This window comes from Triturus cristatus, chromosome 5_1 (genome assembly GCF_964204655.1).
Source record: "Triturus cristatus chromosome 5_1, aTriCri1.1, whole genome shotgun sequence".
In the NCBI taxonomy this organism is placed as follows: domain Eukaryota; kingdom Metazoa; phylum Chordata; class Amphibia; order Caudata; family Salamandridae; genus Triturus; species Triturus cristatus.
Window position 1 is genome coordinate 509,568,021 of NC_140587.1, and position 16,141 is coordinate 509,584,161.

Sequence of the window (16,141 nt, forward strand, 5' to 3'; positions counted from 1 at the left end):
TGTGACAAATAGAATAAACCTATACAGCAATTACATATTCCATTGCAATTTAAATATTAATCGGGAATTTCAGTGAAAATCTCGTATCCATTTCGCATTCCAAATCTGGTGTAGTCCATGCAGATTTCTCTACCACTATAAATAGTTTTATTAAAATTCACCTTTTGAAAATGCATTTCCTGATTCAATTCTCCGCACATCACACACAGCCACTTTTGGCAACAGTTTACTGTATCCTCAGTGAGGCATGACATACACATGCATTCGATAGGAGCCAGACATCATGTAAAGTAAATGCAACACTCTGCGGCAAGCAGGGTGCACTATTGTAACAAAGAAACATACAGGACACAAGGCAATGTGAAATCACAAATGAAAACAAAGTAGCGACTAAAGACCCATACCTCATGCCTCTCGGAGGTTGCTGTCAACCCTTTACCTCAGGATGCTTTTGCCACCACTGATGGGGCTCTGTGCAGAGCTGTGCTTCTAAGGCAGCACCCGCCGGATAATCACGTGGACCTCATTGGCAGTCCATGGTGGAAAACACTTCCGGAATCCTTGGTAGGCGGCCATTGCTATTTCGGTGTTTTCCTCTGTCCACTGGAGGTCATTAACCTCTTCCGTGCCATGACTCAACTGCTCCTGATGGTGGCGTAACAATAGCCCCCAAGGTACAGGGGGGTCCTGAGCTCCTGGGGGCCCCCGCCTGCGCTGTGCACCGGCGGCGGGCTCTAGCCTAAGAGCTCCTGACAGGGTCCGGAGCATGAGGGGCCCCCACCATGTAGTTTGCCGGGGGCCCCCCTCAAGTTTCGCTACGCCACTGACCAGACCCTTCCCTGCGTCTCCCAGGGAGTACAGGCCACCTGACCCAAGGCAGCTCGAGGCGTTAGACGAAGGTCAAGGAGGAGAAGAAGACGGAAATGCATGTAAATGAGCTGGCTGAAACACATACTTGAAAACCTAACCGAGCCCTGTTCAAAGAGGGTTGATGTGGATATGGGGTAAGCAAACCATGCACCTGACCGCTCAAAGGGGTTGATTTGGGTACAGAAGTATTGATGAAGACTACTAGGGAGAGATGGTGACTTGACAGGGATCCAAAGGAAATTCTGGGCACCGTTAAGAAAAACACTCACATTTCCAAACATGTGAGCCCCAACACTGCTCACTGGATGTGCACGGGCTATGCACAATTTCTTTATGTTCAAAGAATACATAAAAATGAATAATACCAATTGAAAGGCGTGTTTAGTGTTTATCACAAGTTTCAAAGTCTCAAAATTAATGCTTTTTTCCAGGACTGAAATCTAGTCATGCAATTCACTATTCGAACGATCGTAACAAGTTATGTTGTGCACAGAAGCTTACAACCAATCGCTAGGTGACATTGTTTAAGTACTAACAGGAATGTATGTATTTTCTTTATTTACGTGGCTCTGCTGATTGAGTAGCGATGTCAGCAGTATGGTCAGCCTTTGCAGAATGTAATGTCCCATGGGGGAGGCAGAGCAAGCCTAGATTGTAAGTGACCTGAGGCAGCCCACTGTATAAAGTGGGCCTGTGTGTACCTGACTACATTTGACAAAAGAAAAGTTACATCCTTACCTCAGGTTGTATGATATCCCATAGCAGAGCATAATTAACACATTGCTTTTAAGTAATAGTAAAAATAAAAGTATTTGAAGTTACTGTGATTATCTGCACATCAAATCCACATTAACAATTTATTGATTTACTTCATAAAAAAAAGAAAAGTCTATTAACTGTTTCTCAATGTGAAGAGTGTATGTTGAAACAACTATAATGTAAGGAAACCAGTCATTAGTTGTGCAGGATCTGAGGCCTGCACAAACAATAGGTCCACAATTACGCCCTGTCTGGGAACCAAGCACCCCACTGTAGTGCTTGACATCCTCAGAGTAGCAAATCAGAACAGTCCAAGGCCTACTCAATGGCGTTGGTGTGGGCTAGTAATGACTATTCCCTGGCATGCAATAATAACACTCAATAAATGATTGTCCAGTCTGGGCTTTTTCTTTAGAAACGTAAAAGCACATTTATTACACACGCACTATTAAATACTACACAGTAATTTACAAATATACATAAGGCTGGTGGAAATACCTTTGATGACATTACATTTGACCCCTTAAAGGGTCATAACCCTGAAAAACACTGCCTATAACATATAGCACATAACCATATAGTAGGGTGTCACTTTAACCAAGCAGGCCTATTAGCTTTATCAATGTTACCACACTTAAAAACCAGAATCAAATGCATCACTCTATCACTGACTTCAGTAACCATGCTCCATCTGCAATAATAATAATTGATAAAGCAATGCAAATATGTACACCTATTATAATTAGTAAAGCATTGCAGCCTGTGTGGGAAAATCATTACTGTCAGTAATTACAACACAATTAGCTAAACCATTGTCTAACGACAATACATGAGTATATGGCTTTCTTTTATCAGCTTAGGCTACAAACATGAAGCCATAAAACCAAACAACAGGTCACTACACACCCAGACTGTAGAACTAAAGTTTCAGCCTTGGGAAAGTTTAATTTTAGGCTGAAAAGCCAGGGGGCATAATTTCTCTTACACAAGAAAGTTAGGGGTATATTCACAAGAATGTGTGATAACTACCGCAAGAGTAGCCTAACGCAACTTCCAACATCGCAGCCCAACGCAGGAAAACTACGCCGTGCCAACCAAGTATTCACAACGCGGCGGTAGCATGCTATAGTCACCAGATAACATCTCCACTAGCCGCGCAAAATCCAACGCCACACCGCAATAAGGCAAAACGCGAATGCAAAAAAAATGTGACAAGGCCAACGCGGTACAAAAAGCCGCGAAAACCAGCTACAGGCCTGCAAATTCCACGCGTCTGGCGGGCAAATGCACCTAAAAAAAGACAGAAACAACACACCAGAAACAAGCCAAAGCACATAGCAACATGGATGCAAACTGACCCAGCGCAGAGGCCAACGGGAACCCCACAACCCCCACAGACCACCAGCAAGGAACAACAGGCTCGGGGAAGGCCAAGGAGAAGAGGGAGAGGATGACGGGGTGCAGACAGCAGGAAAACAAGACCAGCGTCATGGAGGTGACAGAACACTACCAGAAACTGACCCACAAGAAGACCACCTAGAATGCAGTCGGAGTGCCGAGGAGGCCAATCCAGTAGGCCAAGAGGCGCCTGCATGACGTGACAACCAAAACCAGGCACAAACCCGCAGCCAACAGGAAGGCAGCAACGGCGACAGGAGGTGGCAGTCCAGCAACACAGGAGCTGGAGGAAACAGAGGCCACAGTCATCAGTGTGGAGACGGTGCAAGGAGTTGGGAGTACGGACACAGCTCGAGAGGAACTGACAACATCAAAAGGGCGAGTAACGAACAGGGATAGATGGGCACAATGGCACACAGGCAAAACGAGGTGTAGCACACTGCACACCCACAATTACCCAGGATCATGTCCCTGATCCCCTTGGCACACTGCAGCACCCACACACACATAGCAAGAACAGCACACCCACATTGATGACAACATGGTACAATTCGCATAGCCGACACTGCAGGACAGAGGACACATCTGGCTTCGCACATGCACAGAAACATGCCTACTACATCTGACAGAGCTGGAAACTGTGAAATGGAAATGTACGTGTACAACCTCACATCCGTCATGCAGTCCAAATGTACACTGTCCCGCAGAAGAATCCAGCACCTCACAAAGAGTCACAATGTACATTGCCATACAGTCTGCATTTAACCAGAACAATGCGCCAACACATATGTCAACACAATGTCAACATGCATCTCCCCTTCACATTGCAGAGGGGCACACAACACCTCCAGCAGAGCACAGAAGACAACACATCTCTGATGCCGGAGAGGACCACCACACCATCGACACTGACGCCCTACAACAGCCCATGGATATCCCACGCAACACACCACCAGGACCAGGGCAGACAAGCTACTCAGAGGAGAACACAGAGCCTGGAACAGACCACACAGCAGGAAGCACCCGCAAGCACAGCTGGCTCACGACACTTCACCCACCCACACATGATACCCCAATGCCAGGTGTCAGCACACCAAAAGGAGGTGGCCCAACAGGTGGGGGTGGGTGCCGAAACCATGGAAGGCGAACTAGAACACATACGTTGGTGTTTCTCACCCTCAGAGACCACCCACACCCCACAAAGGAGACCCACACTGCCATAGAGACACATGCAGATGCACATTCACAGTACAGAACCACGCCCAGGGGTGCGCAAATAGCAGTCACACACCCACGCTGGCTCTGTGTACGACGGCCCTGGCCACTCCCCTTACGAATTGAGTGGGTGACGACAAAGCTACATGTCCAAGCTCAAACCAGCTATGCAAGAAATATTGGGACCCCCTCTAAACAATTTACTCTTCCCAGAGGTCAGGGAGAAGAGGGGAAACAATAATAAACAATCCGACAAATAAAGCTCCCTCACGACCTATATATTATTTCTTATAATATTCTACCTACTGAAGCAATTAAAGAAAACATGGGCTTTTAAACAAATAAATCAATTTACCACTATAATTTATTTCTTTACTCTTTTATATTTTGTTTTGAAATTATCCTTTTTTTTGTGTGTCAATATTCCTTTGTGACATTATCAAAATTATACATTTCCATTATTTACATCAAATCCCTAATACAAAATTATTATTCCAAACAAAAACCCAGGTAGAGAACACACATCACTCATACTACTCATTCATACATTCACATGCCATACACATCCCATATGTAAGTCTATATGGCTATCCCAGTTGACACTTCTAGGTTTATTACAGTCTCTGTGTCCCTAAAAGGGACTACTAAAAAGTTGGTAGAATTTTAAGAGGACTCGGTCATTGCGTTTCGGTGGCGTAAGAAAACGTAGAAGCCACCTTCATCAGGACCCGCCACTTATCACATCACAGGTTCTCAAACCCTGGGGTTTCTAAATACGAATCTGATACTGGGATGAAATACCTCTCGATGTTCCACAAAACGGCAACCACAGATATACCCTGTGTAACGATATCCAACAAAGTGACACCTTCTATTTTCTCCTCATTTATGGAAGTAACACGCTCCATACGACATTAATCTACAAATGTGCTCCGTATACCTTTATATCGTCTCTTTGACTGGTGTCACACAGGAACTTCTATTTCACAAATATCGAGACTCAGAGCGGCCCCGAATGGAATTCACGTTTTTGTAATTCTGTCGTCACGTGCTCTGTCGTGGAGCCCGTGATGGTCTGAGGAGGCTGCCAAGTTCGCAGGCCTCGGGCTTGGAGCTTGTGCCTGCACGTGGTGGGCCCTCCGTGACACACGCCGGTGTCGGCAGGTGATCAGTGTGGGCTGGCTGCGCAGGGGCGGGCCTGATGGGTTCGGGGTCCAGTGGTCCGGGGTACGGCATGCACACAGGATCGCAGGCAACTCTGCTCACGAGGACGGCGTCGGCCTCATGGCGTGGTGGGCGGTGCCACCCTGGCAGATATGTTGGGCTTTCCGGAAGAGGACCACGCCCAGGGCTACGTGCTTTTTATTCACACCCCTACGCTGGCCTGGCGTACGCCGGGCCATCCCACTCCGCTCATGCTTACAGGGGGACGTAACAGGCAATATTTCCGCAAAATCCCCCACTGGCCGGGGTGACATGGTTGTGTCCACTGTCCACTACACTCCATACACCAGAGGTGTATGTTGCCATGCATTTGCTGTGTACTGCATACTGCGGTCTGTTCAGCACATCTCCACCACTCTAGACATTGTGTTGTTTCCTAATCATGGTTCTCCTGCATTCTTCACACATGCCTCGTTGCCACCTCTCCCCACATTCGGCTAGTGTGTGGCTGAGGTGCCATGCTGTTGATGGCTCATGTTCACGGCCTGCGCAGGTTACCATTGTGAGTTGTCCTGTCATGTCTGGTGGGTGAACAAAGCGATACCAAAGGGGATGATGGACGGAGCGTTTGAGCAAATCAAACACTCACCCCCAGTCAACTGATCTGGGTTTAATCCATCATCATTCTTTAGCTCACTCCACCACCCCAGTTCAGACATGGCCATATGCAAATCAGTCTGACCCTGTGCCTCATGGGAACAGTCCAGCCCGAACTGCCAAGCCATGTCTTCCCTGGACCGGAAACAAGCATCCTGGGAGCCGGTTTCGGGTTCATAACCCTCATCTGCCAGGCAATCTTTAATCCAGTGGCAAAGTGAGCAAGGCACCCACGTCTGGGCATACCCTGCCAACTTAGGGCAAACAAAGCAATACCAAAGGGGATGATGGACGGAGCATTTGAGCAAATCAAACACTCACCCCCAGTCAACTGATCTGGGTTTAATCCATCATCATTCTTTAGCTCACTCCACCACCCCAGTTCAGACATGGCCAAATGCAAATCAGTCTGACCCTGTGCCTCATGGGAACATTCCAGCCTGAACTGCCAAGCCATGTCTTCCCTGGACCGGAAACAAGCATCCTGGAAGCCGGTTTCGGGTTCATAACCCTCATCTGCCAGGCTATCTTGAATCCAGTGGCAAAGTGAGCAAGGCACCCACGTCTGGGCATACCCTGCCAACTTAGGGCGAACAAAGCGATACCAAAGGGGATGATGGACGGAGCATTTGAGCAAATCAAACACTCACCCCCAGTCAACTGATCTGGGTTTATTCCATCATCATTCTTTAGCTCACTCCACCACCCCAGTTCAGACATGGCCAAATGCAAATCAGTCTGACCCTGTGCCTCATGGGAACAGTCCAGTCCGAACTACCAAGCCATGTCTTCCCTGGACCGGAAACAAGCATCCTGGGACCGGTTTCGGGTTCATAACCCTAATCAGCCATACTATCTAGAATCCAGTGGCAAAGTGAGCAAGGGACCCACGTCTGGGCATACCCTGCCAACTTAGGGCGAACAAAGCGATACCAAAGGGGATGATGGACGGAGCGTTTGAGCAAATCAAACACTCACCCCCAGTCAACTGATCTGGGTTTAATCCATTATCATTCTTTAGCTCACTCCACCACCCCAGTTCAGACATGGCCAAATGCAAATCAGTCTGACCCTGTGCCTCATGGGAACAGTCCAGCCCGAACTGCCAAGCCATGTCTTCCCTGGACCTGAAACAAGCGTCCTGGAACCGGTTTCAGGTTCATAACCCTCATCAGCCAGGCTATCTTGAATCCAGTGGCAAAGTGAGCAAGGGACTCACGTCTGGGCATACCCTGCCAACTTAGGGTGAACAAAGCGATACCAAAGGGGATGATGGACGGAGCGTTTGAGCAAATCAAACACTCACCCCAGTCAACTGATCTGGGTTTAATCCATCATCATTCTTTAGCTCACTCCACCACCCCAGTTCAGACATGGCCATATGCAAGTCAGTCTGACCCTGTGCCTCATGGGAACAGTCCAGCCCGAACTGCCAAGCCATGTCTTTCCTGGACCGGAGACAAGCATCCTGGGACCGGTTTGGCTTGGCAGTTCGGGCTGAATGTCATGCCCCGGAGCGCTGCCTAGCGATAGCGAGAGTATAAAAGGAGCGTAAACGCTCACGAACGCGCTTAGCGTTCTAGCTCTTGGCCCCATTTCCGTCCGTATTGCTGTGCCGATTCCATTGCTTCCGGGTTCCTCTGTGCGTTCTCTTCGCCGGAAGACGAGTCAGTTTCGCTAGCGCTCTTTAAATGCTGGCCTATTCCCCCGCAGGACTTTTAAGTCCACATCGTCGCTGATATCCACTCCAGCCACCTCCCCACTCCAACGGGAAATTCGCAGGGACATCGATTTCGGAGTTCCTTCGCAACTCCGCCCACCGGGTGTTTCACCCGGGATCTTGGCACCAACACCCAGCCGAGCAGAGCTCAGACCCTACGCTCTGCATCAAAGAGAAAGGAGGCATTTGAATCTTAGCCTCGCTCCCATTCCCCTTTTGTTTTATTTCCTTTTTTTTACTTTCTTTGCCCGTGTCCTACCCTACCTACTCTTTTGGTCTTATCCCTTCCTCGCTGTGTGCGGGGTCCCATAAGAGTTTTTCTTGCCTGGCCTTGTGGGGGTTTCTCCGCTGTGCTGCTAGGATTTGGAGAATACTTGGGAAGGCTTGCGTGAACCACTTGGTAATATCGAATCTCCTCGACAGAGCTACGGTAACAGCGCTTTGCGCTGCCTTTTGTTTCTATCGTTATAACCATATCTATGTACGCTAGTTATTGAACGTTTGTGGGGGCTGCTTACTGTTCATATTCCTTTTGCGGATTACTCCTCAATTAGGTGCAAAATCTACACCTGCAGCAGATTTAAACCATATACGATCTCAGCTCTACCGTAGCATAGTGGGGGTAAGTGGTGAACATAACACATGCGTGGTTTATAGTGGGGAAGTTAACTCCATTCTGATTTCATATCTCTCTGTTGTACAGGATCCTCTACTTTGACGCTGTCCTAGGTATTTACTAGCCGCATGGAACTAGCAGTAGAATGGTATGTGTGACAAGGGGTTGCAATTGAATATTGGAGAAACATCATCTTTGCAAGGCTGATTAACCCTTCTTTCCCTACAGCTGTCTTCAGCCTCACCTGTCCCAGACGTGGAACCCTTATCCTTCCTGAAGTATTCCCGCCTTCCCTTGTTTTGTTTCCCTGTTTTCCCCTGGTGTGCCATCCGTTACTCTAGAGTCTGATAGAGTCGTAAAGGCCACGGGGGAAGGCTGTGGTATTCTCTCCAGATTCCTGACGCTCCTGCGGAACCTCCTGGTATTCATAACAGAACACTAAGCCCACGTGCTGTGTTCTGCCCGAGCGTCATGGATCTAGGAGCTGTCTCCCTGGCTGATGTTGCCGGCATGATTGGGAACCTGCAGGCTGAGACACAGGCTTTAGCGAATAGAGTAGACGCGCTCCAAAGACAACAAGGGGTAGCGGCAGCGGGAGGTAGTTCAGATGTTCCCACTCCTGTGATACACGTTACAACCCCTCCCTCTATTCCTCTAGCCCCGCCAGAGAGGTTCTCTGGGGATGCCGCTAGGTGTGCGGCGTCTTTTAGCCAATGTCAGTTGCCTTTTTCGTGTAAGGCTACTTGTTTTCCATCTGACCAGTCTAGGGTTGCCTTTATGATTTCGTATCTCAGCGGGTCGGCGGCTGACTGGGCTATACCTTTAGTAGATCGCGATGACCCCCTGTTACATAGTTACGTAGCCTTCAAGCGTGAATTCCGAAAGTTATTCGATAGACACACATACACGCATTCAGCAGATACAGAGTTGTTAGCGATGAAGCAGGGTAACCACGACTTGGTGGAGTATATCACCTCATTCCGCAGACTAGTGGTAGAGGCTAATTGGCCTGAAGAGAAGCGTAGCACCCTTTTCTATAGGGGACTGCGGGATGATTTGAAAGACGCACTCTCCCAAATAGTGGACCTACCCGAGTCATGGACTGACCTTATTGACCTAGTGGTTAAGATAGAACATAGGTTACAGGAGAGGAGACAAGAGAAGGGAAGATTTAAACCCCGTTATGTGTCCACCCGAGAGAAAAAGACCGAGTCCCCTAAGGGCATTGAGGAAAGTGAGCCTATGCAGATAGGAGTGGTGAAGGGTCCATTAACGCCCGAAGAACGGCAAAGAAGACGAGCCAATAGACTATGTCTTTATTGTGGTAAGGCCGGACATTTTCTGCACCTCTGTCCGATCAAGCCAACTCAGACCATGAATTCGGGAAACTAGAAAGCCCGGGGTCCTGTGAGACAAGAATCCCGGGTAGCTCTGGATGCACAGTCTCCTCCTCTGAGTTCGACACCACACCCACCACACATTTGTATGTATCTACGTATCTATCCTTCCAACAACATGGTATTCACGTAGCAGTCATGAGAGATTCAGGGGCTTCCGGGAACTACATGGATTCAGATTGGGCTAGAGAGAACCTCATACCTAGCATAAGAAAACCCACTGTGAGCAAAGTTACCACTATAGACGGTAGTCCCCTTGTTTTAGGGCCCATAACACATCGTACGGTAATGCTTCACATTAGTATAGACCCCGATCATCACGAAGAAATCCCTTTTGACTTATTCCGGTCTCCACAAATCCCAGTGCTCTTGGGCATCCCATGGTTAAAGGTTCATAATCCGGTCATAGATTGGGAGAAATCTACTCTGGCATTTTGTGCTGCTGATGGTCAGGTTTCTTTGATTGCAAGCGCACAGGTAAACTATGACTTAGAGCAAGAGGAACCTGCTCCGGAGCTACCTTCCTGCTATCAGGATTTAAAGACAGTTTTTGATCCCAAAGAAGCCGAGGTTCTTCCCCCGCATAGGGTGTACGACTGCCGTATAGATCTAGAGACAGGAGCCAGAATCCCCTGCAGCCGGGTCTATGCATTGACAGAAAAAGAGAATTTGTACTTGAGAGAGTACCTGGACATGATGTTGGACAAAGGATTCATCCGTCCTTCCTGCTCTCCTGCCTCTTCTGCGTTATTTTTCATACCCAAGCGTGAGGGGGGTCTTCGCTGTTGTATAGACTACAGGAAACTTAACCTCGTTACCATTAAGAATCGGTACCCTTTACCCTTCATCGCCTCCCTCCTTGACAGAGTACGAGGAGCCCAGTACTTTACTAAGCTGGACTTGCGGGGCGCTTACCACCTAGAGCGTGTCAGGGAGGGAGACGAATGGAAAACAGCTTTTTGTACCAAGTATGGGTTGTTCGAGTACCTTGTAATGCCCTTTGGGCTTTGTAACGCCCCAGCGGCGTTCCAATTTTTCATCAACGAGGTACTCAGGGATATGCTGGACGAGTTTGTGATCGCCTACATTGACGATCTCCTGATCTTCTCCCCTTCCATGGCTGATCACACCCGCCATGTCCGTAGGGTGTTGGAACGTCTCCGTGACAACCACCTATATTGTAAGTTGGAGAAGTGTACCTTTCATTCCCAAGAAGTACCCTTTTTAGGGTTTATAGTGTCTCCCTGGGGTCTTGCTATGGATCCCATCAAAATCACGGCAGTTCTTTCCTGGCCGGCTCCCGGTGCTGTTAAAGACCTGCAGAGTTTTTTGGGATTTGCCAATTTCTATAGGCGGTTTATACGAGGCTTTTCGGAATTGGCCAATCCCCTCACCACACTATTGAAGAAAGGAGTTCCATACGTATGGTCTAAAGAGGCTGATGACACTTTAATCGAATGAAACAGGCATTCACGCAGGCTCCTGTCTTGCGTCATCCGGATCCCGCCTTGCCCTTTGTGGTGGAGGTGGACGCCTCTCAAGTGGCAGTGGGAGGTGTCTTGAGTCAAGCGGATCCTAGCACAGGTCACTGCCACCCGGTGGCCTATTTCTCACATAAGTTCACACCTGCTGAATACAACTATGCGGTAGGGGACAAAGAGCTACTTGCAGTCAAGAAGGCCTTTGAGGAATGGAGGCAATATCTGTTGGGCGCTCGTTATCCTGCTGTGGTTTACACCGACCATCGTAATCTCCAGTACTTGAAATCGGCCAAAGCTTTGTCTATGCGTCAACTACGCTGGTCTCAATTCTTCAGTGAGTATGATTTCACTATACAATACAGGCCTGGGTGACAGAATGGCAAAGCTGATGCCTTATCCCGACTGGGTTTCTTACAACCGGACGAGCCTTCTGAGTCGCCCAATATAATCGCTAGAGAAGCCATCATAGGAGGGGTGCTCTCTGAGACAGGGTTCCAGAATCTAATCAGACAGGGTCAGTCCTCGGTAGACATGAAAGAACTAGTGGGCTCTCAAGAAACAACGATCGAAAACGGATATGTTTGCGTTCAAGGCGGAGTGGTGTTACCAACCCGAGAATTGCAAGACCAGGTTCTGAAGTGGTATCATGCACATCCCATGGCAGGCCATCCAGGGATCAAGAAGACCGCCAAGGCGATCCGGGAACGCTTTTGGTGGCCTAAAATGCTGGAAGATATAGAAACATATGTGAAAACCTGTCATGTATGCGCCCAAACTAAAGTATCCCGTCAAAACCCAGTGGGTCTGCTCTTGCCACTGCCCATTCCACCTGGTCCCTGGCATACGGTGTCGCTTGATTTTATTGTGGACTTACCGACCACGGTGAAAAGGAACAATACATTGTTAGTGGTTGTAGATCTTTTTACTAAGTCAGCTCACTTTGTCCCATTGGGTGGGTTACCTACTGCTGCTGAGATGGCTTCGGTGTTTTTACGGCAAGTAGTTCGCCTCCATGGATTCCCATCTGTCTTGATTTCGGACAGGGGGACCCAATTTGTGTCTCGATTCTGGAGGAATTTATGTTCCTTGCTACAGATAGACGTTCGGTTGTCTTCTAGTCATCATCCTCAGTCAGATGGTCAGACTGAGCGAGTCAACCAATGTTTTGAGCAGTACATCAGAACTCAGGTCCTCCATTCCCCTTCCGATTGGGATGAGTGGGTGTGGGTAGCAGAAATAGCATACAACAGTCCATATTCCTCTATCTCTCACACACCTTTCTTTTGCGCTTCTGGCTTTCACCCCAAGCTATTACCATCCGGAGTTCCCCTTAACAGCCCTACTCCGGCAGTTACAGATCTGGTTCTGCGATTAAAGGACATACACAGAGAGGCTGGGGAGAACTTAGACCAGGCTAAAGTAAAGTATAAGAAGGGGGCGGACCTGCACAGGAGCTTAGAACCTATTTATGCACCGGGGGATAAGATGTGGCTTTCCACCAAATACATGACGCTGAGTGGTCCTCGCAAGTTTAACCCTAAGTTCATTGGTCCCTACAAGGTGCTGAAGGTGATTAATCCGGTGACTCTCAAATTAGAACTCCCTACCACCTTTAAGATCCACCCCGTGTTTCATGTGTCCTTGATCAAACCTGTTGTACCGGGTACCAGGTTGCCCCACAAACCCGCTCCTATTGCCGTTCAGGATTCAGAGGAATACGAGGTTGAGGCCATTATGGATTCACGTATAGTAGGGAAATCCCTTCAGTACCTCATTCATTGGAAAGGGTATGGGGTGGAAGAACGCACGTGGGAACCAGCTTGTAATGTACACGCTCCCCGTCTGGTTCGCCGTTTTCACCTGAGACACCCAGAGAAACCCAAACGGTTGGGGGACCATTGTGGGGGGAGTATGCTGTCATGCCCCGGAGCCCTGCCTAGCGATAACGAGAGTATAAAAGGAGCGTAAACGCTCACGAACGTGCTTAGCGTTCTAGCTCTTGGCCCCATTTCCGTCCGTATTGCTGTGCCTGACTTCCGATTCCATTGCTTCCGGGTTCCTCTGCGCGTTCTCTTCGCCGGAGGACGAGTCAGTTTCGCTAGCGCTCTTTAAACGCTGGCCTATACCCCCGCAGGACTTTTAAGTCCACATCGTCGCTGATATCCACTCCAGCCACCTCCCCACTCCAACGGGAAATTCGCAGGGACATCGATTTCGGAGTTCCTTCGCAACTCCGCCCACCGGGTGTTTCACCCGGGATCTTGGCACCAACACCCAGCCGAGCAGAGCTCAGACCCTACGCTCTGCATCAAAGAGAAAGGAGGCATTTGAATCTTAGCCTCGCTCCCATTCCCCTTTTGTTTTATTTCCTTTTTTTTACTTTCTTTGCCCGTGTCCTACCCTACCTACTCTTTTGGTCTTATCCCTTCCTCGCTGCGTGCGGGGTCCCATAAGAGTGTTTCTTGCCTGGCCTTGTGGGGGTTTCTCCGCTGTGCTGCTAGGATTTGGAGAATACTTGGGAAGGCTTGCGTGAACCACTTGGTAATATCGAGCTACGGTAACAGCGCTTTGCGCTGCCTTTTGTTTCTATCATTATAACCATATCTATGTACGCTAGTTATTGAACGTTTGTGGGAGCGACTTACTGTTCATATTCCTTTTGCGGATTACTCCTCAATTAGGTGCAAAATCTACACCTGCAGCAGATTTAAACCATATACGATCTCAGCTCTACCGTAGCATAGTGGGGGTAAGTGGTGTACATAACACATGCGTGGTTTATAGTGGGGAAGTTAACTCCCTTCTGATTTCATATCTCTCTGTTGTACAGGATCCTCTACTTTGACGCTGTCCTAGGTATTTACTATCCGCATGGAACTAGCAGTAGAATGGTATGTGTGACAAGGGGTTGCAATTGAATATTGGAGAAACATCATCTTTGCAAGGCTGATTAACCCTTCTTTCCCTACAGCTGTCTTCAGCCTCACCTGTCCCAGACGTGGAACCCTTATCCTTCCTGAAGTATTCCCGCCTTCCCTTGTTTTGTTTCCCTGTTTTCCCCTGGTGTGCCATCCGTTACTCTAGAGTCTAATAGAGTCGGAAGGCCACGGGGGAAGGCTGTGGTATTCTCTCCAGATTCCTGACGCTCCTGCGGAACCTCCTGGTATTCATAACACTGAACTGTTCCCTTGAGACACAGGGTCAAGACTGATTTGCATATGGCTGGGTTCAAACTGGAATGGCATGGTGAGCAAAAAAACTATGGATTTAAGCCCAGATATCTGTACTGGGGTGAATGTATGACATTGTTCTGCATTCTGTCCATCAACTGTTGTTTTTGCATATGCCTGGTGGGTGGGCATGTTGTTTTGCACATTGGTTTTTCTTTTTGTGACATGTGCATTGCCAGAGTTGCGGGTTGCAAAGTTGTGGAGTTGAGGTGAGTGGGGTGTTCATTTGGTACTTGCCAAGGGGCTGTGCATTTCCCTTGGTGCCATACTGGGGACGCTGGTTGCTGATGGACTGTGGTAGGATGGAGGAATCGTGCACACTGGCTGGGTATTTGGAGGCGAGATTAGTGGAGGTTCCACGGTGTTCATTTGTTGCCTGCACATTGATGCAACACGTGTGCTTTCTGTTGCAGCGATTGTGTGCTGTGTTGGCAAGGGGCACAGGTATGACATGTGTGCTGTGGATTGCCCACAACACGTGTGTGCATCCAGCTAAAGCGTATGGTCCTTGCTTGGTCTCCTGAGGATCCTGCGCATTATGTTTGATGTATGGGGACTGGGGTACCAGGCTGTAGTGATGTCCAGGACAGGTTTGAGTGACTTGGATGTGGCTGCCTGTGTGACTCCTCCGACTGTGGCGGGTGTTGGTTGGGAGGTACCAGAGGCCAACAGGTGCAGCACAGCCAGCAGCTTTGTGTGGGGTGGGATGTTGGTTGTCCGCTGTGCTGGTGCCGTCGGCCTGTTGGGCGTTGTTGGTCATGATGCGTGCAATGGTTGTCCTTTTGTGCCTGTATTGGGCAAATACATTGTCAGGTGTTGGGTCTGTGAGGCTGGTGTGTTTCCTGGGGGTCCGCTGTGTTTGTCAGCGCTGCCTGGGTGGTGGTTCGGGGAGGGGGTGTGTTCTGGGTGCTGCATGGGGTCCTGGGGTGGTGGCAGTGGGTGTTGTGGTCCTCTCGGGTGTCTGGTCCGCATGACCAGTGGCTCCATAGCATCTGCTGCCCTTCCGATGTGGCTGTGGGCTTGGCTCCCTTTTGTGGTGCAGGCTGCGGTCCATCTTAGCACCAGGTCAGAGCAGGTGTTATTTTCCTGCTGCTAACGCCCCGTATCACCTGTTTTGTGTTCTTATCGCAGTTCTGGCTGTTCGTTGTGAATGTTGTGGAGTTGTGTTGTTGCGGCTTTTGGCACGGGAATGCCTACTCTGCATCTCATTAGCGATAGTCGGGGGGCATCCATGGCAATGTTTTTTGCGGCTACTATCGCGGGTAAACTGTTGCTGTGGGCTGTTTACACCAGCTTGTGAATGGGGCGATACATTTATCGCAACTTTGGCTGCGATAAAGTACAGTTAACTCAGCGATAGTTCCTTGTTAATATGCCCCTTAGTGTCAGTACTTTTCAAAACTTTCTTTGATGAGGGAGCTGGCACACTCCTGCACCCACTCTCTTTTTGTAGTTGGCGGTACCCCTACCACCTTGGGGCCACCACATCAAGCAAAAACATTTGGGCAAGAAGAGCCCCGCTGGGCATTATGGGTCAATCCTGTGAGGAGCTTGAATAAACAATGAGCTGCTCCAGCCACAGCTTTTCTTGTTGTGGTGTGGGGCTCCTGCCCGCACCTTCTTTTGCTTTCGCT

The 16,141-nt window shown here is 48.9% G+C and overlaps 1 protein-coding gene across 1 annotated transcript in view; it reads left to right on the forward strand.

Annotated features, from left to right (window-relative positions):
• Positions 1-16,141, forward strand: part of ZNF704 (zinc finger protein 704) — a 679,439-nt gene that overhangs the window by 636,475 nt on the left and 26,823 nt on the right. The window lies entirely within an intron of this gene.